This window comes from Heterodontus francisci, chromosome 17, assembly GCF_036365525.1.
Source record: "Heterodontus francisci isolate sHetFra1 chromosome 17, sHetFra1.hap1, whole genome shotgun sequence".
In the NCBI taxonomy this organism is placed as follows: Eukaryota; Metazoa; Chordata; class Chondrichthyes; order Heterodontiformes; family Heterodontidae; genus Heterodontus; species Heterodontus francisci.
The window spans coordinates 19341590-19366985 of NC_090387.1; the positions used below are offsets into that span (position 1 = coordinate 19341590).

Consider the following 25396-nt stretch of genomic DNA (forward strand, 5'->3'; position numbering starts at 1 on the left):
GATCGAATATCTTTTAATGTTGATCTAGTAAGTTGATATACTAGTCATCCCTTTTTTACAGCACCTTATTTGTTTAACTCTAAAGGTACACAATGACTATTGTCCAGATGTTCACTTGTATCGAAATCAGATGTCATCTCAGGCTCACTACTGAATATTAAATCCAATAAATATCTTCCTTTGGAAGCATCCTTAACATGCTCAGTCAAGTGTCAATTATCTCAATAAATTTCTCTAAATTACTTCCCTCCTCACTTTGCTATCTAATTTCAAACCGCCTAATAGATGGATAACTGAAAGCCCCGATAATAAATACTTATCTCCTGTGACATTGCACACAAAGTCAAGACCAATTATAGTGTTCAGATGAAGCAGAGTTAGAGCGGAGGGGATAATTGGACCACGGCTCATTTTAAAACCATACTTTCTGTCCTTATATTGTATCATAATTATTTTGTATATTTTATATGATATTTATCTAGTTAAATAGCAAAACTGATGGCAACTTGGGAAGAAGTAGAGTTGGTTGCACTGTCAATGTTTCTGTGCAGTGCTGTCTAAAATGATGAGAGATGACAAACCGTTATTACAGTGTCTCCACTGGAAGGAGGGTGTTGCAAGTTTACATTAGTAGTTTCCATTATAAATGTGATCAGAATTTATACTGGAAAAAGTTGATGCAGAAACTGTACAGATGTAATTTTTTTTAGCACATTATACAGATATATTTTGGTCTATTGTTAATGCAATGTTTGTGAAAACCTCCAAATCCAACAGCTTATTCCAAATGTTTCTAGTATTTGCATAAAACATCTCAATGATTTAACCCTGCCCTTTTTGATGCATTTTTCCCATTCGTTAAACCACATTCTCTATAGCCCAAAAATAAAAGGATTCATATACAAAGACTTAATATGCTTATACTATATTCCAATGAGTACTATTTTTACACAGGTAGTAACCTTTATTTTAGACACTCATGTCATATTAGCACATTAAGTGTTTGTGTGTGAACTTTGCCAAACTCTACCCTAAAATACCTAACATTGTAAATACATTAGATTTTAAACAATTGCTAAAAAAAAAAATCATATGTCTTACTAGTAAGCTCACCAGCCCTCCTTCTTACACCTAAAATAAATTTCACTTGTACAGGCCATTGAGGGAGTGGGAGAGGGGCTTCAATCTTTTATTAATTTTATAAATGTAAATGTTCCCTCCATTTCACTTTAAAAATTCTAATTACCCCGTCAGGGCTTGAAGCCCTTTAAAAATGGCACCTGCGACTGCGTCACGGGGGCGGTCATTCCGCCCCCTCCATGTTAATGAGCCGCTGCACAAGATATCACGGTGGCTCCACGACGGGCGGTCCATGTGTGTGCACCGCCATCTTTGAAGTGCGCTAATAAAATTCAGCCAGGTAAAACTGCAGGCAAAAGGAAATCATAGCATCAGATGTCTATCGCATCATGGTTCAAAATGAATGAAGATGGAATATCATTATTTACCTGGCACAACTCAAATGCTCAACAGATCTGAATGAAAGCTGGAGCAGTGCTTGGTTCACTTACGAGGACAGTAGGTTTCATTCGGCAACCAAGCACACTTTTGTATATTTTAGCATGACATTTAAAAACCTGAATTAAAATGTTCTACTACAAAAGCTACTTCCAGCTTAGCACCAATAATAAAAATGAAGATGGGTGCCAACAGGCAGTGAAATATTAATGGCCCCTTTGTACTAAAGGTCAAACTGCTTCCAATACCACTATGAATATTCAATGAGGACAGTAAACCACTGAGCACCAAAGGCACAACAGCTTGGAATGGTCAGGTGACAAGCTGATTACATGTACTTTTGAAATGTAGTGGGTTGCAATTCGCATTCTGTTTAAGTCTTGAAAGTGTTAATGCTATTGATCTGCTGGCATTTTTGGTGAAATGTTGCCTTGGCCAGTTGACTGTACAGCTTGGTAGTGATGTCAGATATTTAGTAAGCTGCAGGCAAATCTCTGGAATTTTCTCTCATTCTGGGAAATTATGTCAAGTATCTTTTAATATGCATGTGCACAATTCTACCATTTTAGGAACATAGAAGCAGGAGTAGGCTATTCAGCCCATCAAGCCTGCTCTGCCATTCAGTTAGATCATGGCTGAACATCTACCTCAATGCCACTTTCCCACTCATCCCTTGATGTCATTAGTATCCAGATATCCATCAATTTCTGTCTTGAACATGCGGAATGATTGAGCTTCCACAGCCCTCTGGGATAGAGAATTCCAAAGATTCACCACCCCTGAGTGAAGAAATTCCTCCTCATCTCAGTCTTAAATGGCTTGCCCCTTATTCTGTCCCCTGGTTCTAGACTCACCAGCCAGGGGAAACATCCTACATACATCCACCCTGACACGCCCTGCAAGAATTTTGTAAGTTTCAATGAGATCACCTCTTATTCTTCAAAACTCCCAAGAAGCCCAGTTTCTTCAATCTCTCCTCATAATACAATCCCGCCATCCCAGGGATTAGTCTGCTTAACCTCCATTGCACTCCCTCTATAGCAAGTATTTCCTTCCTTAGATGAGACCAAAACTGTACACAATACTCCAGGTGCGGTCTCACCAAGGCTCTATACAATTGCAGCAATTCTTTACTCTTGTACTCAAAACCCCTTGCGCTGAAGGCCAACATGCCATTTGCCTTCCTAATTGCTTGCTGCACCTGCATGCTAGCTTTTAGTGACTCACGAACAAGGACAGCCAGGTCCCTTTGGACGTCAACACTTCCCAACCTCTCACCATTTAAGGAATACTCTGCCTTTCTGTTTTTTTTTAACCAAAGTGGATCACTTCACATTTATATTCCATCTGCCATGTTCTTGCCCATTCACTTAGCCTGTCCATAACCTCTTGGAGCCTCCTTTTATCCTCCTCACAACTTATATTTTGAATGGACACTGCTTGTAGGTTGCTAGCATATCAAAGGAGGTGAGCTTTGGAGCCCTCTTACTGCCCAGCAAAGACTTTTAAGAAACTATGGAATACATACAGGGATCAGTACTACACCAGTTTTTATGAGTTCTAATAGCTGGTGGGTAAACACATTTGGAAGTTAAAAGGATAGATTTGGACTGAAGTGGTGTTCTGGTGCAGGAAAGCAAATATTGATTATTCCAATGCTCTCCTGCTCAGCCTCCTGCCTCACACCCTTCGTAAACTTGAGCTCATTCAAAACTCTGCTGGCAATATCCTATCTCGGACTAAGTCCCATTGACCCATTACTTATGCTTGCTGACCTACAATGGCTCTCAGTCATGAAATGCCTTAATTTAAAAATTCTCATCTTTTGTTTTCAAATGCTTCCATTGCCATTCCTCTCCTTATCTCTGTAACCTCCTCTAGCCCTACACTCCTCCAAGATCTCTGCACTCCTCCATATCTGGCCTCTTGTGCATCCTTGAGATTCTTTGCTCCACCATTGATAGCTGAGCATTCAGCTGCCTAGGCCCTAAACTCTGGAATTCCACCACCTCCCCCCGCCCCCCACACCCTAAATCTCTTTGCCTTCTTCAAACCTACCTCTGTGACCAAACTGTCCTAGTATCTCCATATATGTCAGCTGTGGCTCAGTTGCTGCCTAAGAAGGTTGTGGGTTCAAGTCCCACTCCAGCACTTGAGTACAACAATCTAGGTTGACCCTCAGGTGCAGTACTGGAGGAGTGCTGTACTGTCGGAGGTGCCATCTTTCAAGGTGCGATGTTAAACCGAGGCCCCGTCTGCCCCCTCAGATGGATGCAAAAGATCCCATGGCACTATTTCAAAGAAGGGCAGGGAAGTTATTCCCAGTGTCCTGGATAATATTTATCCCTCAACCAACATCACAAAAAACAGATTATCTGGTCATTATTGCAATGCTGTTTGTGGGAGTTTGCTGTATGCAAACGCGTTGCGGCGTTTCCTACATTACAACAGTGACTATACTTCAAAAAAGTACTTTATTGGCTGTAGAGGTGCTATCTAAATACAAGTCTTTCTTTTTATATGGCTCACTGTCAAGTTGTGTTTGATAACTCTCCTGCACCTTGGGTTGTTTTCCTACATTAAAGGCGCTTTATAAATAGAATTTGTTGCTGTTGTGGAGAAGAGGAGGCCAAGAGAGGGAGGAATCAATGAATATTCCAGTGTTTTGCTTGGCATCCTTTGGGAATCAGAGTATTGATACAGAATGTTTCCTCAGAAGATCAAATAGGTGGGTTAGGGTCAAGAAGGCAAATTCTATACATGATCTGTAGCAGGAGAGAGCTTAAAGGGATCCAGAGAGTAGTTAGAATGTGGAACTTGCAACCACATGGAGTAGTTGAAGCGGATAACATAGATGCATTGAAGGAATAGAAGGATATGCAGATATGAAGCAGAGTGGGAGGAGGCTCATGTGGCATCATAAGCATCAGTATGGACCAGTTGGGCCAAATGGCCTCTTACTGTGCTGTAAATTCTCTGTAATAACCTTTCTGTTAATTTTCCCCCTTCCTTTTATCCAAAGCACATACCTCCCACTGACAGGATAGCAAGTGATTGATCTTTCACCAGGAGATGCAAAAGAGTGAACTTACTGTTTCTCACTGATTCCCGGACCACCATCCCACAGTGGGGAACTGTTTCCCTGCTACTCTGTATCTCTCCATGGCAATTCAGTTTAGATTAACAACTCAGAAGGGTGGTGGGGGTGGGGGAAGGGTTGAATCACATCCTGTCAGTCCAGAGCGCTGTATGTTGTTTCAATGTAGTGGCTTCACACTAAGGTACATACACGTGCAGCAAGTCTGGGAATAGGAGTGCTACAGGGAAAGCAGTTTGGTAGCTTATGCTCATGACCAATCTCCTCCCAAGAAGAACATTACAGTTTTGAACAACAGAGCCGTTCGTTCATTCATACTTGCTTGTTTGTTAATTTAGGTAAACCATCATCTTTCATCCAAGCCATTCACTGGTGGGGTGAGGTGAGAGTGACTGCCCTTGACATCAAAGCAGGATTTGACTGAGTATGGCATCAAGGAGCCCTAGCAAAACTGGAGTCAATGGGAATCAGGGGTAAAACTCTCCACTGGTTGGAGTCATAAATAGCGCAAAGGAAGACAGTTGTGATTGTTGGAGCGCAATCATCTCAGCCCAGGACATTGCTGCAGGAGTTCTTCAGGGTAGTGTCCTAGGCCCAACCATCTTCAGCTGCTTCATCAATGACCTTCCCTCAATCATAAGGTCGCAAGTGGGGATGTTTGCTGCTGATTGCACAATGTTCAGCACCATTTGCAACTCCTCAGGTATTGAAGCAGCCTGTGTCCAGATGCAGCAAGACCTGGACAATATTCAGGCTTGGGTTGATAAATGGCAAGTAATATTCACGCCATACAAGTGCCAGGCAATGACCATCTCCAACCAGAGGGAATCTAACCATCTCCCCATGACAGTCAATGGCATTACCATCGCTGAATTCTCCACTATCAACATCCTGGGGGTTACCATTGACTAGAAAATGAACTGGACCAGCCATATAAACACTGTAGCTACAAGAGCAGGTCAGAGGCTGGGAATTCTGAGGCAAGTAACTCACCTCCTGACTCCCCAAAACCTGTCCACCATCTACAAGGCACAAGTCAGGAGTGTGATGGAATACTTTCCACTTGCCCAGATGAGTGTGGCTCCAACAACACTCATGAAGCTTGACACCATCCAGGACAAAGCAGCCTGCTTCATTGACACCCCATCCACCAACTTAAACATTCAATCTCTCCGCCACTGACGCACAGTGGCAGCACTGTGTACCATCTACAAGATGCACTGCAACAACTCACCAAGCCTCCTTCCAAATCAGCGACCTTTACCGCCTAGAAGGACAAGGACAGCAGATGCATGGGAACACCACCACCTGTAAGTTCCCCTCCAAGCCACACGCCATCCTGACTTGGAACTATATTGCTGTTCCTTCACTGTCACCGGAAATCAGACAAAATGCTGGAACTCCCTTCTTAACAGCACTGTGAGAGTACTCGCACCAGATGGACTGCAGTGGTTCAAGAAAGTGGCTCACCACAAGCTTCTCAAGGTCAATTAGGGATGGTCAACAAACATTGGCCTTGCCAGAGATGCCCACAACCCATGAAAGGGTTAAGAAAAATGCAGAAGTGAGGTAGTGATAAACTGGCAGATCCCAACTTGTCCCTTTTGAACTGGGCTTTCAGTGAGCTGAAGGGCAGAGCTATGCTGATGAAAGGAGCTGAGAACTCTGCAACTTGGCCCAACCACCTGTGGGAACTGGCACCTCCAGTTGACTGGAAAACAGTGAGAGTATGAACCCTTTGTTCAGAACATAGAATGACCTGAGATTGGTATCTGCTGGCTTCCCTGATTTTCCTCACTCCACCATTTGTGGCCATGCCTTCAGTGCCTCAGCCCTAAGCTTTGGAATTCATAAGAGAACATAAGAAATAGCAGCAGAAGTAGGCCTTACAACCCATTGAACATGCTCCGCAAGTCAATAAGATCATGGTTGATCTTCTACCGCAACCTCTCGTACTATCCCCATATCCCTTGAGTGCCTTACAGTCCAAAAATCTATCGATCTCAGCCTTGAATATACTCAGTCACTGATTATCTGCAGCCCTCTGGGGTAAAGAATTCCAAAGATTCACAACCGTCTGAATGAAGAAATTTCTCCTCATCTCAGTCCAAAATGGCCAACCCCTTAAACTGAGTCTTTGCATTCCCCGTCCAGTTTTCAACTCTCCAGCCAGGGGAAACAGCCTCTCAGCATCAAACCCTCTCAGAATCATGTCTGTTGCAGTGAGATCACCTCTTATTCTTCTAAACTGCAGGGAGTATAGGCCCATTCTACTCAATCTCTCCTCATAGGATAACCTTCTCATCCCAGGAATCAATCTAGTGAACCTTTGCTGCATCCCATCTAAGGCAAGTATATCCTTCCTTAGGTACAAAGACCAAAACTGTCCATAGTACTCCAGATGTGGTCTCACCAAAGCCCTGTACAATTGTAGCAAGACTTCTTTACTCTTGTACTCCAAACCCCTTAAAATAAAGGCCAACGTGCCATTTGCTTGTTATACCTGCATGTGGACTTTGTGTTTTATGTACAAGGACACCCAAATCCCTCATAACACCATTTAAAAAATATTCTGTTTTCTATTTTTCATACCAACATGAATAACCTGATACTTCCCCACATTATCTACCATTTTCTTGCCCACTCACGTTACCTAATTGTATCCCACTGCAGACTCTTTGCGTCCTCATCGCAGCTTACTTTCCCACCTGGTTTTGTACCGTCTGCAAACATGGATACCTTACACTCAGTCCCTTCATCTAAGTCAATATAGATTGTAAATAGTTGAGGCCCCAGCACTGATCCTTATGCACCCCACTAATAATAGCCCGCTATACTGAAAATGACCTATTTATTCCTACTCTGTTTTTTATCCTTTAACCAGTCCTCTCTCCATGCTAATATATTAACCTCTTGTGCAACAACCCTTCATATGGCAGCTTATCGAATGTCTTTTGCAAATCCAAATATGCTACATCCACGGGTTTCCCTTTATCTACTCTGCTAGTTATATCCTCAAAAAGCTAATAGATTTGTTAAACACAATTTCCCTTTCAACAAAGCCTGACTCTGCCTTAACATATTATGATGTTCTAAATGCCCGGTTACTACTTCCTTGATGATGGATTCCCTTGCTAAACCTCTCCGCCTCCCCTCCTCCTTTAAGTCACTCTTAAAGACCTATTTATTTGCCCAGGCTTTTTGGTCAGCTTTCCTAATGTCTCCTTCTTTGGATCGGTGTCAACTTTTTCTGTCTGATAACCTGATCACAGCTCCTGGAATGTTTTACTATGTTAAATGCTTGATATGAAAGCAAATTGTCATTGTATGAAACACATTCAGTAGCTCCCTGTTATGTTGTAAACATATTTCAATCTGACTGGTACAGAATTGCAGTGACAATGGAGCTCTGTGGCTATATGTTTCCATGCAGGTGCATAGCTCCGGTCTCCTGGCAACTATCCTACAACATTAGGAAGCAGCAGCCTGTTAAAAAGACATATGTAAGTTCTCAGGAGATCCAAGCACTTTGCACAGGGCAGGTGTGAACTCAGGCCCGTGTGAGATGGCCTGTTGGTAGATGTCTCCCAGCCTTCAGCTCTACTGCACTCATGTTTAAGATTATGGATGCTAGTTATACTGCTATTTTCTCATCAACATGCACTGAAACCAGTTCACTTTGATAGAAAAGTAGCAGCATGACTTCACCTTTCAAGTTCCACTTTCATTATTAGACTCTCAATTAAAAGTGTTAAAAGAATATTTGCTCTGCTAATTATACCAAAATCATCTTTCTGCTCGTATTTGCAATTTTGGTATGGACAACAAACAGAAGTAATCTATTCCCACGCGATTATAGAATTAAAACATTCGAGTTATATTTTATCCAAGTTATAGGAAAAGCATTAGAGTTGTGCCCAAAAGCAAGGCTCCCAAAGGCTGTGCTATACCGAGGGCACAATGTTGCAAAAAATGCTGAGGGAAATAAAACTTTTTTTTTCACAAGGCAATTACAAATTTGTCCTAAATAATGCTAAGCTTAACTTTAGAAGTATCTGAGGCACCTGTACTTCTAAACACAGCTGAGCCTGTATACAAGTAATTCCATGACTGGACCCAATTGCTCTTTGCCTGTTATGCAAAGAGAATGGCCAGGAACTTCCTTGGAAATTCTGCCCAGATAACTTCACTAGAAGTGCAAGGGATACCCCATTTATGCACATGAACAGTTTCCACTGCTCTTCTGCAAAGTTATGGCAGCAGAGTGGAAGCAGCTTTGAGGAAATTCCCACCCAATATCTTCAAACAAAAGGAGTAAACAACAGGTTAGGAAGAGGGCTGGATGAGCTTTTCTCATTTATATCTAACATTACTATAGGTGGTTTGGGAGGCATGCTCTTCACATAACCAATGAGTAACGCCAAGGCATTTGTTACACTGAGTCACTGAGTTCATGAAAGATATAAATATTTTAATAAATCTTATTGGTATAAAACAATGATTTAAACTTAAATGTAGGAGGCACGATTGAGAAGTTTGTAGATGATACAAAAATTGGTCATGTGGCTGATAGTGAGGAAGAAAGCTGTAGACTGCAGGAAGATATCAATGGACTGGTCAAGTGGGCAGAAAAGTGGTCCATGGAATTCAATCCGGAGAGATGTTTGGGGAGGACAAACAAGGCAAGGGAATACACAGTAAATGGTAGGATAATGAGAAGTGTTGAGGAGCAGAGGGACCTTGGAGTGCATGCTGGTGGGGTGCAGGGGGATGGTAGCATGGTGGTAATGTTACTGAAATAGTAATCCAGAGGCCTGAACTAATGCTTTGGAGGCATGAGTTCAAATCACACCATCGCAGTTGGGGGGATTTAAATGCAATTAATAAATCTAGAATAAAATGCTAGTTTCACTAATAATGATCATGCAACTACTAGATCGTTGTAAAAACCCATCTGGTTCACTAATGTCTTTCAGTCTTTACATGGTCTGGCCTACACATGACTCCAGATCCACAGCAATGTGGTTGACTTAACAGGTGTAGGGAGACACTCAGTTGCATCAAACTACTACGGGGAAAAAAAGTGAGGTGGGTGTACTTGCACCACACGGACTGCAGCAGATCCCAAGAAGGCAGCTCACCACCACCTTCTCAAGGGAAATTAGGAATGAGCAATAAATGCTAACCTTGCCTGCGACACTCACATACCAAGAACAAATAAAAAAAGGTCCACAGATCCCTAAAGGTAGCAGGACAGTAGATAAGGTGGTTAAGAAGGCACACGGGCTATTTTCCTTTATTAGCCAAGGCACAGAATGTGAAAAGGAAGGTTATGCCAGAACTGTATGAAACACTAGTTAGGCCACAGCTAGAGTACTGCAAACCCTAACCCTAATCTTGGGGTTATTTAAGGCAGCATTTACAAATAGGGCTGTTGCTTTGTTACACCATTGGTGGCATCCATCATTCCAAACACTGAAAACATGTTATAATGTCAGGACTACGGAGTCAGGAAATGAAATGCCTACAAGAAACTTAGAAAAGTGCACCCATTTAATTATACAATTTACGAATATCATACTTTTGTGAAGCCCTAGAAAGGAAATATATACCTACTGGATATCATGCTGCATTTATGGCACTGGATCATGTACTGGGTTTAAAAAAAAACAAAATCTCATTTCGTGCCTCTCTCTCCTGTAAATGCTGGCCCTTCCTATGGTTCCATTGGGGAGTGTCTATTTGAGTGGTTATGTAAGTTTAAACAATTGATTTAACTGTAGAAGGTATCACAGTTAAATTCAACCCTGTCCACCCACATGTGCTATCCAGCTGAAACTCTGGATGATTTCCCTCCTCCTGGCGTGGCCCAATGGCATTGAAGCCAGTGGTAGCACTTCCACCTGGTTGAGAGTAGCTGATTGGGACCTTGTTGATCAGTATGATGTAGTATGCCACCAGGGATTGTATGTACTCACTGAGCCACTGAAAGGAACTCTGAACTGATTTGACGCTGGCTTCAGTTTCATGGCAGCATGAATGGACAGAGTGGAGTTATGCCATTCAACCACACCATTTCAGTGTAGTTCAATGATGCCTCCCTGAAAGACGTTCACATGAGCAAAAGGACCTGGCATGGCATTACATGGTGCAGTCTGTACATCGTGAGGCAGTTATTGCTTTGCTATAGCCGACACATATCAGAGCATGAGGGTGTTCATTAGGGTATTCTTAATATGCTAAAGTAAATTGCATTACCACTCACTGAGGAAAAACTGAAGGTATATCACATATCTTTTTCTGACACTACACAGAAGTAATTTCAAATCAAAGTAAGGTGTGCACTCCAGCAATAAAGAGGGAATCGGTCCTTTTTAAGAGAGTGAACACTGGTTCAGCCACGCTTTAATTATAAATGGGTAAAATTTATGAAGGATGCTTGCTGAGGTATCGCTCCATTGCCAATGTCACCTTACAGCACCTCACCTAAATGGACATTCATCATGCTCGAGTCTGGACAGTGACTGGCATCAGGCAATTCGGTCACGATGGGCATCTCAGCTAAACCAGATCCTGTCCTCACTCAATGACCACTCCCAGCACGAGTCACAGGATACCAATCAGGAAATCTGGTTGATTTTCTTTCTCTTCCTAGTTGAGGGGCATTGATGTCAATTGTAGCAAAAAAAAGACTCACATTTACATAGCGCCTTTCAAGACCACAGGACATCCAAAGTGCTTTACAGCCAATGAAGTACTATTGAAACGTAGTCACTGTTATAATGTAGGAAACCTGGCAATCAAGTTATGCACAGCACAGCAATGCGATAATGACCAGATAATCTATTTTTTCATTAGTGATGTTGATTGAGGGATAAATATTGGTCAGGACAGCAGGCATAGCTCCCCTGCACCAAGGGGCATTTTACATCCATCCAAGGGGGTAGACTGGGCCTCAGCTTAACATTTCATCCTAAAGACGGCATCTCTGACAGGGCAGCACTCCCTCAGTACTGCACTGGAGTATCAGCCTAGACTTTTGAGGTCAAGTTCTGGAGTGGGGCTTGAACCCATAAATGTCTGATTCAGAGGCAAGAGTGCTACCAAGTGAGTCATGGTTGATCAGTATGATGTAGTAGCCCACCAGGGATTGTATGTACTCACTGCGCCACTATTTCTGATGAGATCAGGGATAGTAACTCAGGACCTGTCTGGCCAATGTGATTTAGCACCATACCAGTCAGTCAGTGCATTTACCAACTGAGCCATTGTGTAAGAGTAAATCTAGATGCATTCTTCAGCATTTACAAGAACATTTTTGTCAACCCTTTAGAAACACAACAGGAAAAACATTGGTTCCAATCATAAAAATACAGAGATCCTAAAAATGAGAGCTGTAACTTCAGCAATAGCATTCTCTACAGATTTCTCCTCTGATCTCAGTAGTGCTCCCAAATCAGGTTGGATTGCAATGGACCTTCACATTTACTGCTGTGAATAGCTGGAGCTCGAGTCTAGTGCCACTTAAAAATGAGATCGGATTTCCGTTTCTGATGGATGGGAGAGGCAAGCTGAATTGAAAGGCACTTGTTTTCTGTTCAGTTGCTGACATTTTTAACGAAAATGTCTCTGGAATCATGTGCTTGTAGATTATGCATTTTGCCATCTGTTGGCTGTCATCCTGAATTAAAAATTTCCATCTGTCTGCCTCTCCATTAAAAATTCCTTTAGGCATCAACAGTATCAGGATGAAATGACACTCCATCTGGTCTTCCTTTACAGATTCTTGATAAACTTTGCATGTTGATAATCTTACTGCGTTATGGAAAACATCTTTGGTTATCTCCGGAGTTCGTGCCATGAAGTTGAATCGAGGTAAACTGGGAATTTGAATTCAGACTACTTGTATGTTGCTTGATGCAGAATTCCTCTTTAGTTAAAAGGGCAACTGCAAAAATGGTGACCACAATTTGCACTTCTTGTTCTCCCTTTCAAATAATATTTTCCAAAGGTCTTTTACTTGTGGGGCATGGAGACCCAGCAGGGGAAGGAAGACGACTTAAGGGAGACAGTGCAAGGCACAGAGCAAGCAGCTAAATATAGCAGTCAATAATTTTTGTGGATGTTTAAGTTTTAAATCCAAGCACAATATTGCTACTGTCATCAGAATTAATTTTTAAAATAAAAAACAGATCGGTAGATAAATCTGTGTATAGTTTATCATTCACACACCAAGTGAAATGAGGCAGATGGTGTCTGTGCAATCTGTTCTTAACGCTTCTTCAAACAAGAAGCATTCTTGATGTGATCTCGTTGCTCAGGCTTTTGCATAAATATCGGGGTTTTTTTTGTAGCTAACATCTGTTTGGGAGAGTGTCGTCTAGTAGCGAGTCCCCGTCAGCCTGTTTCAAGGCCCCGGGTGTTGAGAGAACAGTGGGTGTCGGAGGTGTTACTATGATATCAGGGACTTGGAGACGGCTCTCTACTGAACTGCTGCTTTCACCGCATTCGTCTTGTAAACATAATCTGCAGCCTAGAGAGAGAGAGAGATAGAGAAAAGAGGGAGATAAAAAAAAACACGAATCATAACTGATAGAAATGAGTACAAAGGGGACTGACAGCTGCACGGAAACACACTACATCTTGTGTGTAACCCAAGAAAATAAATCATTTCCTGCTTGACACATGTTTCAACTAGGAAGAACGGTGACTATTAGGAATTTATCCAACAATGAATGCTGTAGATGAAATTTTTCGAGCGAAAGTTCAAAGTCATACATTCTGTTTATATTTCCCAAAAAGCTGAAATGAGCAGGAGGCAGGGAAAAATAGTTACATTTGAAATGATAAATGTATTCATATTTAATTTGCATCACGAAAGCCCATATTGAAATAATTGGTTACAAGAAGCAAGTGGGAACCAGAAGCTAAGCATCAGAACGAGTTGTTGTGACCTGGGATAACCTTTACCTGGCCACAGGTAACAGGGCTAAAGTCAGCACTGGCAAAGACAGAGCAAGAAGCTGCTTTATTTTGGGGGTTTGGGGGGTGGGGGGTGCTGTGTGTGGGGATTTTAGCTTACCACCCAGGCACGATTGCCCCAGACCCATAGTTTCATCCTTCAGAGTGCTGCAAATTGTGACATGAGAACTTTCTGATCCAGGATGTGTTCCAAATCAACGACCCAACATTGATTTCCTGCATCAGAAAAACAATTATCAACCCTTGTTATTCATGGATACACTCATGGGTTTTAATTAAATTCATGGCTATTGGATGACCAAGAAAGCGTTAAGAGTGGAAACTGGAGACAAGCCAACAAACACCAACATTATGATTTAGACAGGGAATGATCCCCGTCCTAATTGTCTAAATTCTGTGTACATTGAAGGTGGGAAAACACATGTTGTTGTTTCATCCTTAAAAGATTAAAATAAATAGTTTGCTAATATATGAAATTCAAACCACCTTTAAGAAATCCACCGAGACACCTGGGCAGCGAATGTTGGCTGATAGAAGGTTCTGCTGGATTACAGTTTTGAATAGCATCCTGGCATACACACTTTCCTCAACCACAGTCTAGTATATTTTTCTCTGGGGGTTCATGAATTGGTTAAAACGAACACAGAAAGGAAAATACTAATTAGCACTAAGAAGCACTGAGCTGTAACACTACTGATTCTCAGTTTGGCAACATCTGTTGAACTCCTGTTGTTTTTATAAGTACTTTCTTCAGCAGTATAGAGTTTATATGAATTAGTAACAAGGAAACAGTCACGTTTTTGAGGAATCCAGCAAAATACACACTGTACTAAGAACACATCCACTCTGATCCTTACAATGGGGGTTTTCCCCTTCCTATGGCAATGCCTTTTGGGTCCAGGGAGGCTTCATTACCTCATTCTAACTGTGTAACTATCTCTCATGTTTTTAACACATCCTCCTGTGTTTTGCAATATTGTACCTCTGACAATATTTGAATCCGATTCTGGGTACTTGCAGAATAGAAGTAGATTTTGGACCAAGGAGACATGTCCAGTCATCATTTATCACCCAGTGTCATTCTGCTGGTGTAACAGCTTCTGCACAATAAAGATGAGCTCAGACCTAGAGAAACAGACTGAGTCTAATATATTGAGCAGGTTTCAATCCACCCAGTGAGTTGGCCATTATTATTCAATGTTAATTATCACTTCAATGTAGAACCACAGAATGATACAACACAGAAAGTGTTCCTTTGGCCCATCATGCATGTGCTGGCTCTTTGGGAAGAGCTATCCAATTAGTCCCACTCCCTTGCTCCTTTCCCATAGCCCTGCAATTTTTTTCTTTTCAACTATACATCCAATTGCCTTTTGAGGGTTACTATTGAATCTGCTTCCACTCCATCAGCTTTTCGGGCAGCACATTCCAGATCATAACAACTCGCCATGTAAAAATATTTCTCCTCAGCTGCGCCCCAATTCTTTTGCCTGAACTTAAGCACTGTCCTAGCTTTCTCTTGCACCCTGATGGTCCTGAGGAGTTGAGAGACAATTTCACACAAGAACACAAGAAATAGGAGCAGAAGTAGACCATATGGCCCTTCGAACCTGCTATGCCATTTTGATCTTAGGCTTCAATTCCACTTTCCTGCCCGCTCCCCATCTTCCTTGATTCCCTGCGAGAACAAAAATCTATCTATCCCAGCCTTAAATGTATTCAATGATGGAGCATCCACAACCCTCTGGGGTAGAGAATTCCAAAGATTCACAACCCTTTGCGTGTAGTAATTTCTCCTCATCTCAGTCCTGAATGATTGGCCCCTTATCCTGAGACTGTGTCCTAGATTCCTGACCAATGGGAACAATCTCTCAGCTTCTGTCCTATCAAGCCCTTTCAGAATCTCAATTAGATTGCCTCTCATTCTTCTAAACTCCAGAGAATATAATTTACTCAGCCTCTTATCATAGGCCAATCCCCTCATCCCAGGTACCAATTTAATAAATATTCGCTGCACTGCCTCCAGTGCAAGTATATCCTTTCTTAAATGTGGAGACCAAAACTGCACACAGTATTCCAGGTGCGCTCTCACCAAAGCCCTGTACAATTTTAGTAAGACTTCTTTTTTCCTGTACTCCAGTCCCCTTACAATAAAGGCCAACATGCCATTTGCCTTCCTAATAGCCTGCTGCACCTGCATGTTAACTTTGTGCGTTCCTCAAGTGTCTCCGAACATCAACACTCAGCAGTTTCACACCTTTTAAAAAATATTCTGCTTTTCTGTTTTTACGACTAAAGTGAACAACTTCACACTTCCCTACATTATACTCCGTTTGCCATCTTGTTGCCCACTCACTTAACTTGTCTATATCTCTTCACTGGCACTATCTACCCCCGATATCTCTCTTAGCTGGTTCATGTGGGAGTTTAGATGCTGAGTGTTGGCAAGTTACTTGACAGATATGTAGTATGGCCCTATTTGTACCTTGCACTTGTGCATAATCACTTTTTAGGAGGACTGATTTAGCAGTTGGGAATGACAATGCTAATCGATACCATCCTCCTTCTCCAGCCCAAGGGTACTGATGTTTATGGTAAAACACACCCCAACCCCTTTCTCATAAGTTGTATATCAGCAAACTCAACACAGTGTGCACACTGAACCTATGATTTTCTTGGTCTGTATTGCTTAGTTATACATTGGCCATTGCACTTGCAAATGGAGTCATCAGGGGAATTTTCATTCCTCACTCAATGTTCCCTACTGCCCTTGTGAAGTTGCAGGATTCTGGCTGCATTACAATCCTGTGGGTGATGGGTACCACCCTGTATCTCACCCAAGAACCACTCATTCCTGTTTCAGCAAGCTGCTTGATCGCGTGGGAACTGGAGTAGGCCATTCATCCCCTCCAAACTGTTGTTATGCCAATTGAATTCAATCGTGGCTGAACTGTATCTCAACTCTATTTACTGCCTTTCTTCCACATTCCTTGACATTCAGTCTTGAAAATCAGCATTGACCCATCATTCACAGCCTTTGGGGGATGGAATTCCAGATTTCCACTGCCTTCTGTGTGGAAAAAAGTGCTTCTGGGTTTCACCTGAATGGCACATTTCTAATTTTAAGATTAAACCCTTTTGTTAGGCTTCACCACCACAGGAATAAAGTTTCTCTATCCACTCTATTGGAGGCCTTTATCATTTCAAATATGTCCATTAGATATCCCCAGAACTGTCTAAACTCAAGGGGATATAAGACAAGTTTAAGTAACCTGTCCTCATAATTTAACTGAACCAGCGCCATTATTCTGGTGAACCTGCACTTTACAAACTAAAATATCCTTCATGAGGGATATTGGCCAAAACTGATCACTTCAGAAGGAGTCTGACCAAGGTTTTATACAACTGAAGCATAACTTTCTCCTCATACCTGTTAACATATTTTTAAAAATCTTCCATTAACCTTGATTCCTTTTCATGCCTGTGCACTAGCTTAAAGCAGTTTGTGCTCATGGATACCTAAATCCCTTCGCTCTTCCACACATCATAGTCTCTCACCATTAAGAAAGATTCTGAATTGTCTTTATGAAATCAAAAGTGAATGAGTTCACATTTTACCCACACAGGTTTAAACCATCTATGTCTCTTTGTAACTCCTCATTCCTATCGATACAACTTCACCTCACCTGCAAATTAGGATATACAACTCTCTGTTCTTTCACCAAAGTCATGAAAAGCGGAGCCCTCAGTACAAATCCCTGGGGAATACATTCAGAGCAGAGTCCTACCTGAGCCTTATTAGCGAGAGACAGCATAGTTTTGTGAAGGGGAGGTCGTGTCTTACTAATTTGATTGAGTTTTTTGAGGAAGGGACGAAGATGATTGATGAAGGAAGGGCAGTGGATGTTATCTATATGGACTTTAGTAAAGCCTTTGACAAGGTCCCGCATGGCAGACTGGCACAAAAGGTGAAGTCACACGGGATCAGAGGTGAGCTGGCAAGATGGATACAGAACTGGCTCGGTCATAGAAGACAGAGGGTAGCAGTGGAAGGGTGCTTTTCTGAATGGAGGGATGTGACTAGTGGTGTTCCACAGGGATCAGTGCTGAGACCTTTGCTGTTTGTAGTATATATAAATCTTCTTCTTCTTTGGCCTCCTTGTCTCGAGAGACAATGGGTAAGCGCCTGGAGGTGATTTGGAGGAAAATGTAGCTGGTCTGATTAGTAAGTTTGCGGACGACACAAAGGTTGGTGGAGTTGCGGATAATGATGAGGATTGTCAGAGGATACAGCAGGATATAGATCGGTTGGAGACTTGGGCAGAGAAATGGCAGATGGAGTTTAATCCGTCAAATGTGAGGTAATGCATTTTGGAAGGTCTAATGCAGGTGGGAGATATACAGTAAATGGCAGCACCCTTAGGAGTATTGACAGGCAGAGAGATCTGGGCGTACAGGTCCACAGGTCACTGAAAGTGTCAATGCAGGTGGATAAGGTAGTCAAGAAGGCATACGGCATGCTTGCTTTCATCGATCGGGGCATAGAGTATAAAAATTGGCAAGTCATGTTGCAGCTGTACAGAACCTTAGTTAGGCCACACTTAGAATATTGCATGCAATTCTGGTCGCCACACTACCAGAAGGACGTGAAGGCTTTGGAGAGGGTACAGAAGAGGTTTACCAGGATGTTGCCTGGTCTGGAGGGCATTAGCTATGAGGAGAGGTTGGATAAACTCGGATTGTTTTCACTGGAACGACGGAGGTGGAGGGACGACATGATAGAGGTTTACAAAGTTATGAGCGGCATGGACAGAGTGGATAGTCAGAAGCTTTTTCCCAGGGTGGAAGAGTCAGTTACTAGGGGACATAGGTTTAAGGTGCGAGGGGCAAAGTTTAGAGGGGATGTGCGAGGCAAGTTCTTTACACAGAGGGTGGTGAGTGCCTGGAACTTGCTGCCGGGGGAGGTGGTGGAAGCAGATACAATAGCGACGTTTCTTGACAAGTACATGAATAGGAAGGGAATAGAGGGATTTGGGCCCCGGAAGTGCAGAAGGTGTTAGTTTAGGCAGGCATCAAGATCGGCGCAGGCTTGGAGGGCCGAATGGCCTGTTCCTGTGCTGTACTGTTCTTTGTTCTTATCTGATGTGTAATTTTCAGTGATAATGACTAGATAGTAATTAGGGGTGGGAATACCGGAAGATATTCAAAACTCTGCTGTAAATATCCTGACTCGCAGTAAGTACCACTTGTCCATCAGCCTGTTCTCATAAGTTTATGTTAGCTTCATAGTACATTTAAAACTTTCTAACTCACCTTTAAATCACTCCATGTCCTCACCCTACCCTATTTCTGCAATATTCTCCAGTCCTATATTCCCCCCTTGAAAATTCTGTTCCTCTGACTCCAATCTTTTGCATATTTCCTTTCCCTATGCCCCCCCATGGGCGCCAGATTCCAACCCTCTGGAATTCCCCCCCCCCCAACCACTCCATCCCCTTTTTTGTCCTTTTTAAAATCGTTATCAAAACCGATTTCTTCTTCTTTCATTTATATAGCACTTTCATGACCTCAGGATGTCCCAAAGCACTTTCCAGCTAATGAAGTACCTTTTGAAGTACAGTCTCTGTTGTAATGTAGAAAACACTGCAGCCAGTAAGCTCCCACAAACAGTAATATGAGAATGACCATTGTTTTAGCGATATAGGTTGAGGGATAAATATTAGCTAAGGCCAGAGAGAACTCCCCTGTTCTTCATCAAAATATTGCCATGGGATCTTTTACTTCCTCAAGAGGGTGAATGGGGTCTTGGTTTAACATCTCATTGGAAAGATGGCATTTCCAACAATGCAGCACCCCTTCACTGAAGACTCTGGAATGAGACTTGAACCTACAACCTTTTGACTTGGTGACGAGAATGCTACTCAATTCGCCACAGCCAACACCTAAATCTGCTACCCATATCATCACCCCTCCCAGTGTGGTGTCCTATTGATGAAGAAGCTTGAGGCATTTTCTATGCTAACTGCTATAAAAATGCAAATTAATTGTGTTGCTGATTTTATATATGGACAATATCTTTATATTGCACTATAGCTTTAAACAGCATTGCAATCTGGAATGATCCATGACTGAAGCAGAGCTGTGCAGAATGTTTAAACAGAGGAACATGGATGACAAAACTGAAGAATCCAATCCAATTCCTTCAGAAAAAACACCAGGGATGGGGAATCAGTTCCAATGCTGGGTTGCCAATTCCTAACCAATATCAGTCTTACTGTGACCTAATAAGGAAAAATATACTTGAGCTGTAAATTTTACAACCCTACCAGTCTAAACAGTCATAAGTCATGGCGAAGACACATATTTAAACAACAGTGGAGAGAGTTTACTCATGTGAGTAACAATCTATTTCGATTCATTAATATCCGGGGTGGAGATAGCTAGTGGGTTTTTTTGAAAGAGAAGTTGGGCTCGATCCTCTGATGGCTCAGTAGTAACTTTATTGCTTGATGTGGTACTGATTTATACAAAATGAGCCAAGTTCCTTCTCGAGTTGACCCAGTTTGATGGTCTCAGCACTGGGGTTGACTATGGTTGGTCACAGTGTACTTATGCAGGGAAAGAGCAAAATCTGCCAGCGTTCCCTCTGATGGTCACTGACCCATGGCGGTCTGATGGATGGTGTGTGTCTGTTTGGTTAATTGGTAAGGATTGAGTCATACTCGCTTCTGATATCCTTCATGGCCAAATATCTTACCAGCACCCGCTTTTCTAATCTCAAAAGATGAAGGATGAGCACTTGGGCAAGGACTTGACATGTGTGCAAATGTACCCATGAATGAAAAACAAACCACGAATGAGTCAGTGACTCCAGAAGAAGAAAGGGAGAAAAGTAAGAGCAGAAATGCATTTTGAATTCAGTTAATGTTTATAAAGTTAGCTTGGCTATGCATTTTTAATCCATTCCCAATTAGCTTAGAATAATTGAATCAGGAGATTTTAATCTCCAGACACCTTTCATCAGGCTGTCCCTAATTGTAAATAATCCTATTCCTTCAATGAGACAGAATCAACTTTGTATGTCGATATGTACAAACCAGACACCCTCTATTTGTAAAAGCAAAGAGAATTTGACATATTAAAAACTGGTTTCATGTTTCAGGAAGCTATTCTGTGTTAATTATCTTGTCAACACCATAAGTGCTAAATGGAAAACACTGGATATATGGAAGTGATTCTGAAGTAATAATTTCATTACAATATCATTATAGAAATGCACAGAATTACAATGGACCATTCCATTCAATGGAGCAATGAAAACTACTTTCATAAATTTCTTCCAAATAGCTACATGTACCTTGCAAATCCAACCAACTGCTAGCACCTTTGGTAGATCCACCCTTGGTCTTTTTCAGCTATTGACATTCTTTAGCTCACTATCTGCTCTGGTGCAAAAATAGAACTCCCACACCTTCATGTTGAAGATGCCTTCAAGAAGCTCAGGCTATGTGCTCTTCTCCCTCCCCCTGTCTTCACTGCATTGAAATCCAAACACAAGACACAATTTCCTACTCGAACTCATTCTTGCCCAAAACCTGAATGCTTACATGTCTCAGTATTCCATCCCGACTTTTTAAATCCAAGCTTGATATCACCTACTTCTTAAGAATTCGGAGAAGACAAGGTAAATTTTCAACTTTGGAGGTGCCTTGCAGTTTGCTTCTCAATAAAGTCTATTAATATATTAAAACCTTACCTCTCTGTGCACGTCCCATCATTGTTTTTTTATTATGTTCCTATTATATATATATATCTATGTATAAATAAACCGTCTATGTAAACTCGTCACCCTGAAATTACCCCCTCCCACCTCACTCTGTAGAGCTCTGAGAAATTGTAATTACACCGTGAATTGTTTGCATAGGCAGTTTCAAATGTAGATGTAGGGATTTATAATGGAAATATATTAAAATAAGGACAAATGTATGACTTTAAATTAGGGTTGTACCCCCTAGTCCAATTATCCCCCAGCCTATAATCCCATTCACCTGAAAACTACAGTTGTTCTTGACTTCCTATGTGCAAATGCATAAAGAGATGAACTAATATATTTAAAAATAAAAAGTTAGTTGTTATTTGCTGAGTAAGAGCTCTTTCTAAAGCCAGGCCTAAGTGTCAAATTGACCTACCAGTGAAATAAGCACTAGAGTTTATTATTAATTTGATGATTAAAAGTTGCTTGTTGTTAATTATTTGCTCAAACAACCTTCACATCAGAAGTTAATACTGCTCGGACCTTTTGACTGATTAGTTATCTTTTAAATAATTTTGCAATGGCTGCTTAAATAGCTCAATAATTCTATAATCTATCACACATGCCATCATCGACTGACTTCTGTGAAAGATGTTGCGTCCACATAAAACACCCAGGTGTACAATTTGTTCCCTTATCATGGTATTACTAAGTAACAAATGACGTATTTGAAATGAACTAAGAAGGGATGTGTCATAAACAAAAACCTTGGATTTGTTTTCTTTCTCCCCCCCCCCCCTCAGATGTGTTTGTACCAGGTGCAACAGTTGACCCTTTCTGGTTAAGGCGTGTGACTGTGTCACTAGAAACAACACAAAATGAGGAAAGATAGGTATGCATTCATTTACTTCTGCAACCAGGTAAGCCCTTGGAAAGGACACTAGAAGGTTGACAAAAGTCGGAGAGAAAACTATGTAAATCAGGAGTTAGAAGTTGTGTGATGCCAATCCTGGGTATTAAAAGCCTGTAGATTATTAAATAGGCAGTGTAGTGGTAAAGCATACTGAAACAATAACATGTAGCTCTAAACTAGTAGACAATGGGTTTGATTTTTCATCCGTTCTAATTACTGGCTAATCTTAGCTGTGTCTCCATGGTGATTTCAGCTCCACATTATATATGCATTAAATAATGAAATAACTTTGGGGCAATATGGCGAGTAATTCTGCAGCCTCTTGTGAGCTCCTTGGCTGGAACTTTCTTTGTATTTATCAGAATGATTAACGGTAATGGAACATTTTTCTTTTTTTAATATATATTTACGTTTCGGGTGTACTGAAGCAATGACTCACAGTTCGGGTGTAGGATTGGACTTTATTCTGACTCAATAATGTGACTTAACCCTAAACTCAAAAAACAGTTCCTGTTTCAGGAGTTTAAAATTGTCATTTCGATAACAGACTGCCTTGTGGCATTTCTGATATCTTGTAGAGACAAGATCTGAAATGAATCAGCAAACAAAAGATGGAGTTTGACTCTGAAACCATATTGAATTGTTGTTCTAGCTGTAGTCCCAAAGGACCATAAGCATTTTCTCCATGAGAGCGAGAGTTAGAATGTATAGCTTGAGGACCACCACTTCAAGTGTGGGGCAAGGCAAGGAGGCAGGCCTCCATGAACTACCACAGCCAGTACTGGGATTTAAACCTGTGCTGTGGGCTTCTTTCTGCATCACACACTAGCTGTTCAGCCAACTGAGCTAACCAAACTGTACCCTCTTCCCCCATCCCCAGTAGCGTATATAAAACTGTTTACAACAGTTCTTCTCTGGTAGGTTTTGTTTATTCCTATTCTTTAAATACACATCTCCTGTCAGTATAAATGCCGAAGAGCTCCACTATTGAATTTGTAGTAGCTTCATGTATTCACAAGTGGTTTTAACAGCATTTTCCTTTGCACACTGACAATGCATTTCACATGATTTTAGGGGGGGGAAATAACATTTTTGGCACTTTTATCATCTCCAGTTTAGATTGATACAAATTATAATCTGTCTATCTAGATATAACTAAAATCTCTGTGACAGGAAAGAACATCAGTTGGACAAAGCAGATAGGTTTGTAACAATCATATTTTTATCCCTCCTGCTGGTGAAATTGCCCTGTAATATAGACAATGCCAACAGGAGTTAGGGTATCCTAGTTGGCTTCAGAAATCTTAGGTTAACAAAGGGATAACTAATTATATTCTTAATCATTTCTATTCAGTGACTCTTGCTAGAAAGTGTACATGCATAAACATTGGGCAAGAACAAGATGTAGCTCTGCTATGATGCTCGCTGCAGTCAAATAGCTTGCTGACACCCATCACCTAGACTCAGACAAGAAGATTGGCCACTAGGCACTGGTATAACTGTACATCAGCAAAAGACAGCACCATCAGGAGAGGTGGAAAGAAAAAATACACACCAGGAATCAGTTCTTTTGTGTGCTTCTAAACAAGGAATGACTGAGGTTGCCAGTTAGGTACTGATTTATGGTTTGTTTTGTGATGTGGCGCCATGGCAATTAGGAACTGAGCTGAGACTATCATAAAGTCTGTTCACTTCAAACATTTACAATGGAGAAGTTTTCATGTCATCAGTCTGGGCTGGATTTGGATCTAGGGTGTAGAGGTTGAAGGAAAGTGTGCTAACCCAGAGGGCGTTTATTGTTAATTATGATTTACACCTAAATAAATTTAGCAAAATATAACAAATATAAATGATCAATTTATAAAATAACCTTTCGTGCTGTTCACATTAACACTTAGAATTCGCACCCTCCCTCCCTCCCCTGCACCCCACCAGTGATTACACATCCTTCTTCCAGTATGCCCAGCACTCTGGAATTCTCTTCCTAACCTATGCCTTCCCCCACACTTTCAAAAGTCTCCTCCAGACTTAGCTCTTGGTCTGTGTCCTCCGTCACCTCCCCAAACTTCTCTCCTATCCCTGTTCAGTATCTCCCACCTGTAAAGCACCTTGGGAATGATATGTGAAAGCCACTCCATAAATACAAGCTGTTGTTTGGATGCTTTCCTGGCCAGACTCCCACCTTGCACCCTGCGTAAACTTGAGCTCATCCAAAGCTCTCTACCCATATCCTAACTCGGACCAAGTCCCATTCACCCATCACCCCTGTGCTCACTGATCTGAGCCAGCAACATCTCAAATTTAAAATTCTCATCCTTGCTTTTAAATCCCTCTTTGGCCATGCCCCTTCCTAACTTCCTTCAGCCCGACAACTCTCAGACTGCTTGTGCTCCTTCAGCTGCCGAGGCCCTAAGTTCTGGAATTTCCTCCTTAAACCTCTCTGTACTCTCTACCTCTCTTTCCCCCTTTAAAACCTACCTCTGACCAAACTTTTGGCCATCTGTCCTAATATCTCCATATGCGCTAAGTGCCAAATTTTGTTAGGCAACAGACCTTGGGATGGTTTACTACATTAAAGGCACTCTATAAGTGTAGTTGTTCTTGTTAACATTTTTAATAACAGGTTAAGAGAGGCAGAGTTGACTTTACTAGTGCAATTCAAAACAGTCAAGCTCCCATGGAGGTGTCTATGGGAGTCAGAGTCATCTATGGTACAGAAGGAGGCCATTCAGCCCATCGAGTCCATGCTGCCTCTCAACAGAGCTATCCAGTCAGTCTCATCCCCTCCCCACCTCCCCCCGCTCGATCCCCATAGCCCTGCAAGTTTATTTCCTTCAAGCGGTCATCCAATTTCCTTTTGAAGTTGTTGTCTCCGCTTCCACCATCTTTGTGGGCTGCGAGTTCAAGGTCATTACCACCTGCTGCATAAAAAAGTTCTTCCTCAAACTGCATATCTGACAACTTGTGCTAACCGCATCTCTTGCCCAAAACCTTCAATCTGTGTCCCCTAGTTAATGGGAACACTTTTTCTTTGTCGAAGGAAGGCCTTGGATTAAAGCCAAAGTGGGGAAGAAGTTGTGTTTACCGAGCAAACTAAAACATGCAAACTTATACAAAGAGTCATTATTGCACT

The 25396-nt window shown here is 41.7% G+C and overlaps 1 long non-coding RNA gene across 2 annotated transcripts in view; it reads right to left on the bottom strand.

Annotated features, from left to right (window-relative positions):
• The window catches only part of LOC137378745 (uncharacterized), a 26808-nt gene continuing 1412 nt past the window's right edge, over positions 1-25396 (bottom strand). For both annotated transcript variants that reach the window (XR_010976648.1, XR_010976649.1), the window contains exons 2-3: positions 13698-13813; positions 1-13148 (exon numbers count right to left, since the gene is read on the bottom strand). This is a non-coding gene — a long non-coding RNA (uncharacterized lncRNA). The remainder of the gene's footprint in view (positions 13149-13697; positions 13814-25396) is intronic.